Genomic DNA, 17,210 nt, shown 5'->3' on the forward strand with positions numbered 1-17,210 from the left:
TTCAACCACTGACCTCTTTTCTTGCCCTGCCATTGCAGGTGGCTCCAGTCAGTCTCTGGCCTCCAAATTCTCTTATGGGGGAAGCAGGCACTAGAGTCCATATCCTTAAATGTCCCTGTATGACCACTTTGTAGTAGCAGGATGGACTCTCACCCAAAATTTGGTTGGATGTCAAGACTGATGTGACACCTCCACCCCCTCCTCCATCCACATACCAAGTGAGTATGAAAAGGTGTATTACTTACCTAATAAGGCTTATGGGGGAAGCAAGACAGACTTCACAAGCTGATTTGAAAATGGCTTGAGAAAGCCGGGAAAGGAGACTGGCTTGGAGTTTCTATTGTGGTTATGAAGTGGGGCAGGGGTGAGTGTCCCTATGTGTGGGTGGGCAGAGGTTTGTGTGCTTTGAATTTCCCACTGCTGCAAAAGGAGGGAGCACTTGAGCTTTCTTAACAGTGTCCCAGATGTAAGGCACAAGGAGAAGAGGGACAGTGAGGGTTACAAGTCATCAGCAAACATCAAAAAAATGGATTCAAATTCTTTATTCCAGTCCTCCAGCTCTAGGAGACATATGTCAAGCCTTCCTGAGAACTCTCTTACTGTGTTTGCTCCTATTTCATGGCATCACAGGGCTATTTTTTTTTTTTAATTGTTTGGCTGTGCCACGCGGCATACAGAATCTTTGTTCCCCAACCAGGGATCAAACCTGTGCTCCCTGCAGTGGAAGCATGGAGTCTTAACTACTGGATGCCAGGGAAGTCTATTCTATAGCTTAATAAATGTTTAGTTGGGGAAGGAAATAATATTTTTCTAATTCTCTTTCAGTGGTTCTCTTGAGCTCCCATTGCTTAGTTTGGTTGAGGGTGGGATGAGCAGGGTGGCTCTGTATTCCTCCATGGAAAGGGCAGGAAAATGCCACATCTTTCCTAACTAGGCTGGCAAGTCTCTACCTACATAACTTTCTTTAATTCGAGTTCCAAATTGTTAGCGTCCTGTTTTGGCTGGAATGGGTGATGGGAGTTGATAATCATGGACTGGTTCTGCTGTCTTTGATCTTGTAGAATGTTGGGGTAATTATCACTGATTATTTTCATTTTTGGAGCCTTAACCAAAATTCTGGTACAGTAGGAAAAGTCCTCATTTAACATCCTGTTTTACACATAATGGGAGGAAAGTTTCCTTCACTGAAATGGGAGAGAAGGTGGGGATAGGAGAAAATGTAGGTGAGTTTGAAGGCTTGCCTAAGGGAGAATCAAGGAAATTTGTCTTACTTCAGTATCTTTAATGAAGTTTGAGGTAAGGCCAGTAGCTGAGATTTGGGGGTTGGGGGAAAGAGAAGATATATGAAGTTTAGGAAGAAAGTTATTTTGGGGGATAGAAAAGTGAATCTGCTTAGGAAACATGATGGGATTGCCAGACATTGGTACATGGCTGTGTGCTCTTTGAGATTTGTGATCATGAGTTTCAAGGGAAACCAATCTATTCATTTGGGTGAATTTTTTTTCTAGCAAAGTTTACCTGTTTGGGGCAAGAATGGAGAAAGTGCGTGGTTGGATTCATCTAGAGATGCGGTTTTCTAGGTGCTATGGACTGAAATGTGTTTCCTCAAAGTTCATATGTTGAAGCCCTAGACCCCAGTGTGATTGTATTTGGGATAAGGAAGTAATTTAGGTTAAACCAGGTCATAAGGGTGGGACCCTGATAGGATTAGTGTTTTTAGAAGAGGAAACACCAGAAAGCTCTTTCTCTCGCTCTGCCATGTGAGAACACAGTGAGAAGGTGACCATCTACAAGCCGGGAGGAGAGCCCTCACCAGGAGCCAAAGATGCTGGATCTTGATCTGGGACTTCTAGATTACAAACCTGTGAGAAAATATATATCTGTTGTTTAAAGCACTCAGTCTATGGTATATTATTATGGCAGCCTAAGCTGACTAAGACACTGTGCATGGATGACAGAGGGAGAGAGGGGCAAAGGAGTTGGAGATATTTGCAGAGGAGTGATTATAAGGATGGGACTATGAAATCTAGGCTGGACAAGTAGCTCCAAATATGAAGTCAGAACACTGATGAACAGTGAGAAATGGTGGGGTCAATGGACTGAAGTTTGAATTATAGCAGTGGGAATAAAAGATGGTGGTTGTTTTCAAGGTTTACGCATGTTGAAGTATATATCAGTATTCTTTTTAATGGCACAATAATATTTCATTGTATGGGTATACAATTTATGTATCTGTTTATCAGTTAATGGATTTGGGGTCATTTCCAGGTAAATGATTCAATAGATTATTTTGTGAGTGAATTTGTATTGGACTTCTGACATTTTCAGTTAAAAGAGTCCCCCAAAATACATGGTAGATGTTTATGTAATACGTAATGAAGTGGTCTAGACTGTACTGCCTCAAAATAGGCCACATTGGCATAAGGATTATTTTGAGCTGAAGGAAATTGAGAACCAACAAATATAAGAAAAGTTCTGTGCCCTCCCCTTATCTGCCTAGAAATAGGGCATAAATTTCCCTTTGTGAAGATGACATAAAACCCCCTCCCCCTTCTTCTGTATCAGGATGGGGAGAATGACCCTTATCACTGGAAATGGAGAGCTGGCACTGAGATGAACCTGCATAAACAAACCTTACTAAAATAACTCTCATCTTCCACTCGTTTCCCTCAGTTTATCACTACTAGAAGCCCAAACCCCCCATTCCTTAGTCTATTTGCTTTTCTACAATTTATCACACTTTTTAAAAATGTTACAGTCCCTGAGTCTAACTGCTTCTTTGGGTTTTCACTTGTTTTCTATGAAGCCTCCGTGCATGTAAAAATATTAACATCAGTAAAATTTGTATGCATTTTCTTTTTTTAATATGTCTTTTGTCAGTTTAATTCACAGGCCTCAGGTACTTAAACTAAGAGGGTAGAAGAAAAGTTTAAGAAACACCTGTTCCTCATTGTCATGGATTTATTAAGAAAGCCGCAACTGGATATTACCACTGTCCCACATTTTCTGCTAAGAGGAAAGCAATAACAGGGGTCTGGACATTTCCCTCCTTTGGAACGGTCACCCAGCCTTTCTGGTACAGGTAGCAGATATCTCTTCAGTATATTCCCCAGGAACCAAGTGAACTGAGCAGTTTTAGGGCTTTGAATCATTTAGATAACTAAAAACTCCCACCTTAAGGCAGAGGGTAGGAGCAAGTTAGGTAATGCAAGGATAATACTTGCTGCTACTTTTTTTGGAGGAGAATAAGGGACAGTAAAAATCCCTTTAGCCTCTCTTTTTCTTGGTGTACTGAAATTGCACTCCATCCCAACAAAAGAAGAATCAGAAGGAGGTCTGCTCCAATGAGGGGATCACCCCTAATTTTTCCGTACCCTAAAACAGCTAGGTTCTGTTAGACCCTATCCAGACCCTGTCTTATGGGTGTCCTGATACCTCCAATCACCATTATGGTTGTTACTTCTACCACCACTAGTCATTGTCATTTTTCCTAATGGATGGATTTTCCTATACTGACCACACTTGTGATGCGTTCATTCACTGTCACTAACTGTCTAGGAAAAAGTTTTACAGAATTGTAATGAATAGAATTAACTTACAAATAGATTTTTGTGTGTCTTTAGGATTCTAACTAAATGCAACCTCCATCGGATTGTTATATAAATTTTCATGTTAGTTGTTCTTTGGATAGTGGGATCATTGTTCCTTCTCACAAAACAATTTCTTTAAAGTCAGCATGAAAGAACAATAATTGAGCACAAAAGCCTGACCTTGCCAACACTGTATTGCGTACTCAGTCAAATGAGTTCAGACCATTATGGCTTATATTAACTGTGTTTGTCATTTGTAATTAATGTGGATTAAAATTTGGAGGAGATTTTTGGAGTTGTTTTCTGTTGATTATGCTAGTGGAAATTTCAGACCATATTAACATTTTCTCTTGCTCCTTAAATTTGTTCTGTGTTTTCTTAACGGAATAATTATGTCTTTGATCTGATTTTGAAATAGGCTGACTTTAATGTTTGGTCAGGAACAATGTAGAGCCATCACTCACCCAATTTTCTCCTTCTCCTTTGACAATTCACACAAAAGTCTGATCAGGAGAGAAGCAATCTGTACATTTGACTTTTGGCTCACTGGGTAAGATGATATATCAATACAAATTTGGAATATCTTGAGGTAACTTAAGGTTTTGTATTAAAATACACTTACTGTGTCTTGGATATGAAACAGGTGGCGCTGCAGACAGGCGTGAGCTGTTGCTAATAAATGGACTATTGTGCGCCAAGTAGCTTTACATTATCATTATTAACGCTCATTAAAATCACAAGCCTTTAGCTTCTCACAGCTTGTTTTCTTTTTTTTTTTTTTTTTGCGGTACGCGGGCCTCTCTCTGTTGTGGCCTCTCCCGCTGCGGAGCACAGGCTCCGGCCGGCCGCGCAGGCTTAGCGGCCATGGCTCACGGGCCCAGCCACTCCGCGGCATGCGGGATCTTCCCGGACTGGGGCATGAACCCGTGTCCCCTGCATCGGGAGGCGGACTCCCAACCACTGTGCCACCAGGGAAGCCCTTGTTCTCTTTTAAAGAGATGATGTTCAAGGTCATACACTATTCCTTGAAATGTTTACATTTAAAATAAAACTTCTCTTGTTGTGGTTGTACACCTGCATCAGTTATGAGAGAAGAGGCTTTGAAGTTGAGCAGTAATATTAGCTTTAATATTTTATTGTCTTTTTCAGTCTTTCATGTAGCTTTCAAAAATTAGTAAGCATACAAGAATTCCATTTGTGCATCTATGTTTGTATTTTCTCTTCCTTTAAACAATCACTGTCTTTTTTTTTTCCTGCTTCCAATAATCATCATTCTTATTTCCATTAAACATTTATGGAGCCCACACCATTGCATGAGAAACCAGAGCAATTTCTGCAGTAAATGCCTGCACATTTTTGTTCCTTAAATACAGGCTCTCATGGACTCCTAACAAGGCAATACCAGGGTGAAGAGGGCAAAAGAGATTTCTTTCAGGCTGCTGCCTAGTTCTCAATAGGCCTCCTTTAATTTGGTTTTGGCCTTAGATACATAGCTTAGTTTAATTTTTCATGGCTGGTTTGTTTCACTCTTCTCATCAAAGTTTAACTCCTCCATCTCTCCAGTATTTTCTTATGGAAAATTTCAGTTTTAACCTTTCATAAAGTTTGATTGCTTTGACTGTTAAGAAGGTATACTTCATTCAAGCCTTGATTTTGGTATACATGCCAATTATTATCCCTTTTGATGAAGAGGTACATTTGGAAAAGGTACTTAAAGTACTAGGGTTCAGTTTCAACAATAATTTATTGTCTATTGGATATAGGCACTATACTGTTTTCACATTTATTATTTTACTTAATTTTAGAGAATAGGGGAGCATGGCCATGCAGACTTGGCTTAATATAAATTTATGAGCTAGGAGCTACAGGGAATTCAAATGATGCTGAAGACTGTCCCCTCTTGAGAAATTTGCAAGGAGACATACAAATATAGGGAGATTATATTTTGAGACACTTATTCCTCTTTTCCTGTATTTTCTGCTGTCCTACAATTTTCCCCTACTCAGGAAGTAACATTGGTATAGTATTCTCACTGTCTCTGAGAAATGTTATAAGAAAATAACAGATACTTAGTTTCTGAGTTTGAAAATAGATGCAGACAATACTTTGAAACAAGTTATTTGTGAGACTTTGGGCAAAAAGTCTGCATACCATAAAAAATAGATTAGAAAGAATACAGGATGATGTATGAATCATTCTTCCAGTTTGTGAAAAGATATCCAGCAAGGGGATAAATACAGGTGGGAGCAGAGTGGCAATAGGAGCTTCATGGAAGCTTGAGGATCTGTGAGTAGAGGGGACTTCAGCCAGGTGAGCTACTTTCAGTCCCCTAAAGAGCCATGCTCACTTATGCCTTGGTGATTTTGCTCATACTTCTACATTTGCTTGAAGTGTTTTCTCATCTAGATTTCTTCTGGCTGATACTTGTCTTTCAATATGCTGTTCAGGTGTTGTATGTGTTGAGAGGTCTTCCTCAGCCCACTTCAGTCTACTGAGTTTCTGTAAGCTGAGAGTGATTAACTCAGCAGGCCTGGGTTGCCCAAACCCTGAACATTCTAAAGGTCTTTAGGACTGACCCTTGACGACCTCCTGGCATATAACCTCTGAGCCCTTGAAATATCCTTATTGATAAGAGTGTCTATATATAACAGAGACTTTGTACCACACCAGATACAGGTATCCCAGGCCTTTCGGAAGTTCGCTTTACACCACTTCACTTTCACGAAAGACCTGTATTAGTACCTGTGTTCTCTAACTGAAGGAAATCTGAAGAGGATTTTTGCTTTTATGAAACATGGCAAAAAGAGAAAATAGTGTTCAGCATTTGTTTTGCAGTGAGCAGTTATAGAGACAGTGGCACCCCCAGCAGGGAGAGTGTCACCGCCAAGCTCCTTCCCCAGAGAACTACACTCAGCATCTCGGCATCAAGCTGCCATAGCTTTGAACTGGATTTATCTTGATTTATTTTGTACATCTGTTAGCAAGGTGTGTCCTAAGGTAATTGCTTCTTCACTTTACGCCATTTGGCTTATGAAAGTTTTCATAGGCATGCTTTACTTTTGGATATCTGGGGAAGACAGTAGTTTATGCTAACAGTGTGATTTGTGGTGAATGCCTGTATTTTCATTCCTTGGGAATGACTCCCCAGTAAAAATTCTGGAACCAAGGCTCAGGTGTCACACGTCATTGCTGGGAGAATTAAGTGCTGTTCATGAGACTCCTCTGGGAGAGTACCCTTGGAAGCTTGCGTTTAGTTTCTCCTGGACTCTGCTCTATGCACCTTTTTTCCTTGCTGATTTTAATCTGTATTTTTTCTGTAATAAATCATAATGTGAATGTAACACACATTCTGTGTTCTGTGAGTCCTTCTAGTGAATCATAGAACCTGAGGGTGGCCTTAATACCCTATGATAATTTTATAAGTGTATAACACTTACCATACAATCTATTCATTAATTCATTTATCCTTCCATCAATCCATTTGACCAATTAACTACTGAATGCCTACCATGTACCAGGTATTCTGTTAAGCCCAGAGGTTTGGGAGTGAACATGATAGGCAAAATATCTACCTTCAGCAAGTTTATAGTCTGATGAAAAAAAGAGACCTATGATAGGCATAGTACAGGATGACATAGGGAACAGAGAGCTCAGAATCCAACACAAACTGGTGTTGAGAGGTATCAGGTAAGCTGCTTGAAAAGTAGGAAAGTGGCCAAGGGATAGAAGAAGTGGTTAATGCAAATGCAACATACATGCAGAAGCCAGGAGTGAGAGAGGAATGAAATTCTTTGTGGCTGGATAATGATGTCTGAGGGAGAAAGTGACAAGTGATGAGGCTAGAGAAGGGGCCAGAAAATGCAGCGTTTTAGCTACGTTAAGCTCCATTAAGGAGTGTGCTCTTTATTCTACTATAAGTGGGGAGCCATAGAAGGGTTATAAACAGGTGAATGAACTGATTAGATTTGTTTTTAGAAAGACTGCTCTGGCTATGGTTTGTAAGAATGAATTGGAAAAGCACAAGGAAGTAGGGAGGGGCACTTATTAGGAGGCTATTTCAGAAATCCAGATATGAGATGATAGAGGTCTAAACTGGGATGTTGGAAGTTCACTGGAGAAAAGTGGACAGATTCACAAGATGCTTAGGAGGTAGAATCTATAAGACCAGGTGATACATTGTCTGCTGGGGAGAAGGCATGAGAAGAGTCAAATGTGGCACGGTATGCCTGTCTTAGAGAGGTGTGAACAACTGTGTCGCTCTTAGAGAAGTGTGAAGAAGGCCAGATTTGGGGAAAAAGATGAGTTCAGGTCTTGTCATGTTGATATTGTTTAATGATTTTTTTCTTCTCTAGTCTGTAAGCTCCATTTGGTCAGCCAGTTGTCCCAATACCATTTTTAATATAATCTATTCTGCTATAACTCAACAGTATCATTCCTGAGATACTTCTCACTGTGTAAGAATGTTATCAAAACAATTGTTTCAGTAGAAAAAGGAAATTAGGGGTTAGAGAGTTTTAGATTGGCAATAACCAAGTTATTTTTGCTGCAGGGATTTCAATAATAAAGGGATTTTGAATATAAATGTATTTAGTTATTAAACACTAAAAATAATAAATTATATTAAAATAGACAAAACAATCTTCTTCATTTTCTTTACATTCCGCTCACTCCAGAGCCTCATTCTCCTCTTTAATCTTAGGCCTTGACCTGGCAATTTTTCTTGTCGCACACCTCACAAACACCAAAGGTAAATGTAAGAACAAATGTTATGCCCAGGTAAATAAATATTGGAGATGCCAGTAGAGTAGCTAGGCTTCCTAGCAAAGTGGCTCTGTGTCCTATGCTTTTTACACATTTTCTTTACTTACTCAACATTAGCTCTCTATCAAATCATTAAACTATAGATCACGTTATATCCTATGTATATTGTAAAACTTGGCACTATTGGAGAAATGGTTGCTATCCCGTCCTTCCCTCCCCCCGGCAAATGATATGAAATGCCACCTTTGGAATATGCTCAATTCTCAGAAACTGTATTTAAAAAAAAAACTCTCCAGGAAATTTTGATATTCAGTCAGCTTTTTGTACGATGACTTTGGAGAATGTAAAGATATGTACTGTAAGCCAGAATTCCTCCTCTCTAGCCAATCACAGTCCTGACAGCAAGATGGCATGAACATAACATTTCACTTTAACCAGCATTTATTGAATGTATGAGACACTGGGCTAGGAGTTGGAGATAAGTAAATCATGGTCTTTGCTTTCAAGTCTGGTAATGGGAGAGGCAAACACATAACCAGATGATTAAAAAAAACAATATGGCAGCATGCTATACTAGAAGGCTGTGTGCACAGACTAGTGAAGAATTCCAGGGAAGCTTCCTGGGAGAGATGAATTTCAAATTGAACCAGGATAACAGGTCTGAGTTCCTCAGGTATAGAAATGGGGCTGAGGATGCCAGGGGCTACTGCTGGCACAACTAATTGTATCCTATGTGAATGGTACCCCCTGCCTCCACACTGCTCAGGTTATGCAACACAGAAGCCCTGCAAGAGGGAGAACCAAGCAGGGAGATCAATCCAGGCAGAACAATGGCAGAGAAGTGTAAAATAACAGATTGTGTTCAGGGAACTAGAATCAGTTTGATGTTACTAGATTGCAAAATGAGTCATGTCCTGATGCCTCGGTTCATAGAAGGGTGTCAAACAAACTAATTTCAATAAAATTTGAGAGTGGGCCTCAGGTCAAATGTTATAGATAGTTGGATCATAAGAGATTGAAAGGATGGAGTTGCCTCTATAGAAATAAAGGAATCTAATAGATTCCTAATAGAGAAACAGGTTTATAGAGATAATGTGTGGTAAAAGTACCAGGGGTACCTTCAAATAGAAGACTACCTATGTCCTCACTTGTCTTTTTCTTTGTCACAAGCAAAGAGATTTAAAAAAACAATAAGAAGGTAGTAGTGTGCCATAGTGGTTAAGAGTGTAGTTAAGACATCCTGGGTTTAAATCACTGCTCTGCTCTTAACTAGCTGTGTGCATGTACTTGGGTGAGTGTTCTAAGCACTGTAAATCTGAGTTTCCTGATCTGTAACATGGAAACAGCAAGAGTGCTCATTACATAAGGTTGTTGTGAATAGCATACAGCATTCAAGAATACTAAAAGGAAGGAAATACTGCAAAATGTAAGTCTAATTCAGTTACTATGTTAAAATATATAGTTCATTCAAAATTTTTATCAGCTCTTCAAGATGGATTGAAGGTTGGTAAGAAGATATCGATATCATGTAATAATATTCCAGCTGCTGGTTACTAGCAACCATGCAAGTGCTAGAGATTACCTCTTGGACTTAATTAATATTTTAAAGATGTTCTGAGCTGTAGGCCTGATTCTGAACCTGTAGGTATGTACTGTGAATCCAGAGAGATCTATGCAGTGGGTCAGGATACTTTACAAGACACAAAAGATAGCTTTACAAAATGTCAAGTAAGTGGAAGCAAGCCTGGCAACTTAAACAAAAGACTTGGATATTTTCAAGTGAGACCAGCAGAATATTTATAACTTGAGATAATTTCAAGAGTTTACTAGAATCCTAGTTTTTTTATATTAACTATTGCTCAAGTGCTTTGGAATCTATAATATAAATAAAAATATTTTTCTGTCATTATCTTAATAATTGATTTAGGCAAGAATTGTCAATGGAGCTAAGACTAGTGGGTAAAAATTTGAGAAGGAACAGATTTGATTTAGATCAATATACCTGATCTAAAATTTAGCCGTATTCATAACAGTGCTCTCCAAAATCTCTCTCCTCCAGTAATCTTTTTCTTTATATTTGTTCCCGTAAAACATTCACCAACTTCAGAGGGTTAGAAAAATAATGAAAGTTTCTTTTATGGTTGCTTCGCCTGGGAAACACTTCTGCTTGGAAAATGGAGAATTCAGTTCCCACCAGAGGGCGCTCAGGTGTTACTTAAGTCATCTCTTTAGATTTCCGGACCTCCTTTGTATCTCAAAATGTAAAATGCAATTTTTATTTTTTTAATATTTGTAGGTGAACTTAGTTTGAGGTTTTAGGATAAATGTAACTCCAATGTTTTAAAACTTGACTATATCTTGTTTTTCCTGTCAGATTAAAATAATTACCCAAATGATATCGTAATTAGAACCCATTACCAACAACAACAAAAAGAATTAAAAAAACACTCAAATTTCCACCACCTAAAAATACATTGTTGTTTTTTGTTTGCAGCAAACACTTCCAGCCCTGGTTCATTGCAGGTCTGAGAGCCAAGGTTCCTTCTCCATCTCAGCCACCTACTCTGGAACCAGATTATGAAGGTGGAAGGGCCAGGATGAGAGGAACTCTCAGTTTCAGGGGTTCTGGTGCAAAGTGCTGACACCCTTGTGAGTCCTGCTTCCCAGGACGGTCATGCTTTCTATTAGGCCACTCCAGTGGTTCTTAAAGTACCCCCAGCCAGCAACATCAGCGTCTCCTAAGAACTTGTTAGAATGCAAATTCTTGGGCCTCCATCCCAGATCTACTGAATCAGAACTTCTGGTAGTAGGGCCCAGTAGTCTGTGTTTTAACAAGTTCTCTAGGTGATTCCGATATATACTACAGTTTGAGAACCACTAGGCTAGGCACTTTGTTTTCACAAGGCAAGCTGGATTTGGGCAATCAGAGCTTCAGTATTATTGTGTAGTTCCCACTCTGAGAATCAGAAGCAGACTTCCTTCCAGGCTAGGTCTCAGACTCTTAGGCAAATGGTAGTCAATATCAAAGTGGTTTTCTACCTGCTTTAAGCTTCTAAAGGAACTTGTTTTCGCTGGTGTAAGCAGGGGCACCAGCCCATGGAAGAAAATTTTGGAAGTAGATCTCTCTTGTGTAGAGGGGACCAAGAGAGTCAGTTGAGAGTTTAGAAATGATGTGTAGCTTGGTGGTTAGACCTACAGATTCTGGATCCACTTTACCTGTTTCAAATAAAAGCTCTGTGTGATATTGGGCAAGTTATCTTACCTCTCTGTAACTCAGTTTCCTTATCTGAAACCTGGGGTTAGTAATAGTACTTATAGGATTGTTATGAGAATTAAATTAGACAAGATTTCTAATTCACTTAGAACGGTCCCTGGCACTATGTAAGGGTTTAAAAATACTGTGCTTTGCACAGATCACCTACCATCCTGCAGCACAATCCTATCATCTTTGGTCAGCAGCAAAACAACATAGTCATACATTTCCCCAATTCTTATGGGAATATCTTAATATAAACAATCTCTATCACATTTACACTGGTGTCAGTGAGACCCGCTGGGACCTGGGACCCTTTGCTGCAGTGCTTGCACCTGGACACACATTTCCTCGAGCAATGAAATACAAAGAAACTATTAGGGACTAAAAATAACTGTGTGCATGTGCAGTTGGGGCAAATTCTAGACAACTAGATACAAAAAGACCAAAAAAAACCCAACTGCCACTTCTGAAAAGTCCGAAGCAAATAACAGGGTGTTGGGAGCAAAAGCAGGGTACTGCGGATGCCCCCTGCACTCAACACCACCAAAGGAGTGGGCAAAGCACCTAAGCCACCCCTCCGGCCTGACCTCTGGACCCACCCCTACCGTCACCCCATGTAAGGAACCAGGTCGCCACCCCCCCCGCCCCCGCAAGGGGAGCAAGGGAACGTGTTACTTGTTTTCACTCCCTTCTGCTGCCGCAGGAGCCCCAGTAAAGCCTTGCCTGAATTTCTTGACTGGCCTTTTATCAATTTCTGTTGATTGGGGAAGGCCAAGAACCCTGGTCGGTATCTACAGGAGTCCTAGGATCTTCTTTGGAGTCAGACAGACCTGTTCTTTTAATCCCAGCTCTCCCACCTAATAGATGTCTGACTTTAAGTGAATTATTTGACCTCTCTTTAAATCTCACTTTCCTTTTCATTTGTAAAATTGGGAGTATAATATCCATCTTATAGGCTAGTGTAGAGAAAGGAACACAATCAGAGAGTAAATTGTGGAAATAAAGCACATTATCTGTATACTACTGTCCCAGGAAATGCTATAAAGAGTGCTTGGCACATAAGAGGGCTCAAAACACATTAGTTCCTTTCCATTCACAACTTTATACATTTTAAGTGCTCAGGGATCTTTTAAATCACCAAAGCTAATTATGTTCTTATACTGCTAACTTCTAGCTTCCCATTCCAGCTTCTGGATTTCTGGCCTGGAGTGACTGGGAGAGCTCTGTTTCCCAGGGGTTGAGAAGCCTTCGTGGAAATTAGCTGGACTTGAGCTGAATTGCCAGTACCCTACGCAAGAGGCTGTGGGGGTAACGCCAGGGGTAGCAACTGAGAGGGTATTAGAAGAGCAAGGTGGAGACCACGCCCTGGGGAGGCCCCTCACAAACCCCTAAAAACCCTCACACATGCAGCCCATGGAAGAGCCAGTGTTGAGATGTCTGCCACACAGAGGCCAATAAGCAGCATCCGCCAAGAGAAGGCCACAATTCAGCACTGAAGCAGACACTAGTCCCTGCCCATCTCGGCTTCTACTGCAAGCCCCAACCCCCAAGCCCACTGCTCAAGAGGAAAGGAAGGAGGAGTGAAGGAGGAGACCAAGCTGTCTACAAGCCAGGACAAGATCCCCGACAGGGAAACCAAACTGGCTGGCACATTCATGTGGCTGTTGGCTGGAGGCTTCAGTTCCTTGTCATATGGGCGTCTATTTAGGTTTCTCATGACATGGCAGTTGGCTTCCTCCAGAGCAAGTAATGAGAGACAGTGAGAGCAAGAGCGAGAGCGAGAGCGAGAGCGAGAGAGAGAGAGAGACAGAGAGAGAGGAGAGAACCCAGTCTGTTATTATATAATCTCAGAAGTGACATACCATCACTTCTGCCCTATTGGTCATACAGACAAACCCTGGTACATTGTGAGAGGGGGATTGTACTAAGATGTGAATATCCGGAGGCTGGAATCATTGGGGGCCATCTTGGAGTCTGGCTACCACATCTGGCCTATGTGATTCCTTGTTCATGTCCAAAAAAGAGAGTTGCTTTTTTTTTAGCCATTGAACAGAAGTTGTCAGATTTGCTCTGATTGTACCATCCTTAAACCAATCACAGTGGCTGGTAGCATAAAAGCTCTGCATGACTGAGCTAATGTTTGTTTCAAGGGGGATAGGATGACAATGATTGGCTTAGACAAATTAGTGTCCACCTAGAGCTGGAGATGTGGTTTGCTGCCACTCAAACAGCATGGTTTTCTCTACAAAAGGAGCGGATAATACGTTGGAGAGGCATCCACAGAGTCCTTTGTAATCTGTTTCTGGCTCAGCATCTATTCATATCCTTTTCCCTACTCATACACTGTTATGTGCATTTACAAGCTCTCTCCAAAGGAAGATAATCCAAGTCTAATTCAAGCTCCAAGTCCAGGATCTCTAGGTTTATCCCTTCCTCTCCATCAGGTGTGGACACACCTCTTTACAGTCTAGTGATCTAAGAGGTCCACTTCCAAAACAACCAATATGGAATTGTGGGGAAAGAACAGGATAATTTCAATAAAACTCCCATTGGAAAGAGTGGTTAGAATACAATACACGGTTTTCCCCCGTCCACAGCGCACATCATATCCCACTGGATAGGAATTTTAAGTTCTCCTTGTCCTGGTTGGAAGAGAGGGTCTGGGTAGAGAGGGTAGGAAAGGAGGTCCCTGGCACTAATTGCTGCTAGATTATTGAGGGCCTTTTACTTTAGCCTGTAGGCAATGGAGAAAGAAAGAGAATCATTGAGGGGTTTTGAGTAAGGTAGTGACATGATCAAAATTGCTTTGGTGAAATTAATTTGGAGGTACTATGCAGTATAAATTCACAAATCCCCTTAAAATAATTCCCTAGGGACAAGTTTCCTCACATAAACTGAAAGTGATACTTGAAAAAGAAATACTAACAGATTCCACAGTAAAAGTACATGTATAACCCAGGTTTGTCTCTTTCCAAATAGAAGTTATAAGTTGTTTCTAGGCACCTACATGAAACAAACAGGGTGGTTCACGTTGTGTCACTTCCCTGGCATTAATTCCAAATAGAATGAATGAGCTTTTAAGACTTTTTTGAAAAGGTTTGTATTAGAGGTTGACTTGGTATGTAGAGAATGACTGAGACTAAGTTTAACTTGAAAAAGTAAGAAAAAAGTTAGTAGAGAAAGCATTTTTAGGTAACAATAACCCTTCACTTACCTGTTCATTGTGAAGGAAATAATAAAAATTACTGTTTAAATTATTTTACCACTGCAAGTCCTAGACATGTTAGCTGGTTAAAAGTTTGTGCAGGTTGTGAAGCATTTGTCATTTAAAAAAGAATCAAGTTGAGGGGTAAGTGAAGCTGTGGATATGCAGCACCACCTGCTATTGTGAGGGGCCTTTACTAGTTCAGGATATGAAGGAATATGCTCTTCATAGACAGAAAGCCTATGGGATTTCTCCTCAGATGGCCTGGAAGGAATCCAAGATAGAAAGTGGTGGAGAAATTGATTATTCCTATTTGAAATTTCAGATATTAGGGTTGAATTTGTATTTGACTTATTCCTGAGAAACATGATGGAAACACCCCCCAGAATAAAGTTGTTATTTCTCTAGTCTACAGACTTGAGTGAATATGAGTGAGTGAAATGTATAAAAGAAAACATTTTTTGAGGTAGGAATAGATTCATCATTGAGTTTCCCTGCCAAATTCAGAATTAGATAGTGGAAAAATTCTATTTATTTTGAATTTGTGAATCTGCCAGCAAACTGTTGGGAAAAATAAAGACAAGCCAGATGAGGACTTGGGTTATGGAATGAACCATAGATGACATATGACTGAACTTTTAAAGAGAAGAATATAGTTTTTCCTACATTTATTTCCCAGTTTTAGAGTCTTTAATAACTAATTTGCAGCATGCTTTTCTATTGTACTGAACTATAGCAGCAAAATGGAAAACAGCATATTGCAGTGTTGAAATCAACCTTGAGGGTCAGGAAATTGAAAATATCAAGTTTCCATAGTAACACTAATTTAGTCAAATCACACATGTTTCTGAGCCATTAGTTTACTCTTATGATGTTAAAAGAACATAATATTTACCCTGTAATGTGGTTAAGCTAATGTTAAAATGCAAAATAATTTCATATTTTCTGCATGTACATTTTAAATCATTTTATTATGGTAGACTTGACATTTGACTCTTTCACTGTTTTGGAAAATGGGAAAATGTTGTAAAAGTTTTTTTTTTTTTAAGTTTCTGAAGATTAATTAAACAGGAAATCATGAACATATCACAACTTAGGAAAATAAGATAAACTGGACTTTGAAAGTTCTCACAGAATTTTTTGCTGAATTTCAGAGAATTTATTTGGTCTTCCAACTGGGTAGCTTTGATATGATCTGATTTTATTTTTCACAGTTATCACATTCTACATGGTGTATCCTTGATATCTACTAGGGATTTGTCCCAAGTCCTTTTTGAATTCATGAATACTATTATATTCATGAATAGCTTTGTTTGTTGGCTGACTTTTTGAGCCCACTTTTCCACAAAGACACCTTTTCCTCCACAACTTTATAGGAGTTGCTGCAAATATATGATCTAGAAAAGGGCCAATTTGCCTTCTCAGCAGGCCCTCTTCTGGTGAACATACCAATCACATCTCCATGACTGGTCTTCGCATACTGGTGTCACATTGTGTGGTTCAAATTTGCCTCTTAGTAAAATGACAAAATGCTGCATCTTCAAGGCCACTCATGATTATCACATTGACTTTCAGCTGTTAAATAACTTTGCATTCCTGGGATAAATCCCACTTGACCACAGTGTATAATTCTTTTTATATGTTGCTGGGTTTGGCTGGCTAGTGTTTTGTTGAGGATATTTGCATTTATATTTATAAGTGATATTGGTCTGTAGTTTTATCTTCTGGTGATATTCATGAATATTAGAGTGTACTCAAATTCCCATTTAGTTCACTGAAAGTGATAAAAACAAGTTAATTCAATGAAAAATGACAGTCATGATTTTTGATAGATACTGTGAATATGAATATGATTTTTTTGGTTGACTGGATTATTCATTTCTTGCCTGAGTCTAAGGAATGTAAGAAATTAAATTCAACTCAAGAAGTATTTATCGAATGCTTATTATGCTAGGTATCATGCTAGATACTGGAGGTATATTGATGAATAATGAATGGTAGTTAGCAGTAATAGTAGTAGTATAGTAGCAACAGTGGGTAAGAGTACTTAGATTTGACTCCTATCTCTACTACTTCCTAACTGATAGACCATAGGCAAATTACTTAATCTCAGTTTCCTCATTGGTGAAATGGTGCAACAAATAGCATGTAATTCATAGGAGTGCTGTGAGGATTAAATTAAGTAATATATGTAAACAGTGCCTGACACTTGGTAATCACTAAATACAGTTTAACTATTACTATTATTATTATTTGCTTTTCATGTGTCAGAACTTACATTACTTCATTTAATTCTTGTAACAACCCTGTTGAGGAGGTTGTTAGTATTACCTCCATTTTTATAGCTGAGAAACCAGGGCTAAGCAACTTGCCTGACATCACTGATACGGTGACTGGC

General features: G+C 39.5%; 1 long non-coding RNA gene across 2 annotated transcripts in view; it reads left to right on the forward strand.

The window, feature by feature from the left end:
* The window catches only part of LOC309969972, a 194,097-nt gene that overhangs the window by 58,096 nt on the left and 118,791 nt on the right, over positions 1–17,210 (forward strand). The window lies entirely within an intron of this gene.

Source organism: Leucopleurus acutus, assembly GCF_964270905.1.
Source record: "Leucopleurus acutus genome assembly, chromosome: 12".
In the NCBI taxonomy this organism is placed as follows: Eukaryota; Metazoa; Chordata; class Mammalia; order Artiodactyla; family Delphinidae; genus Leucopleurus; species Leucopleurus acutus.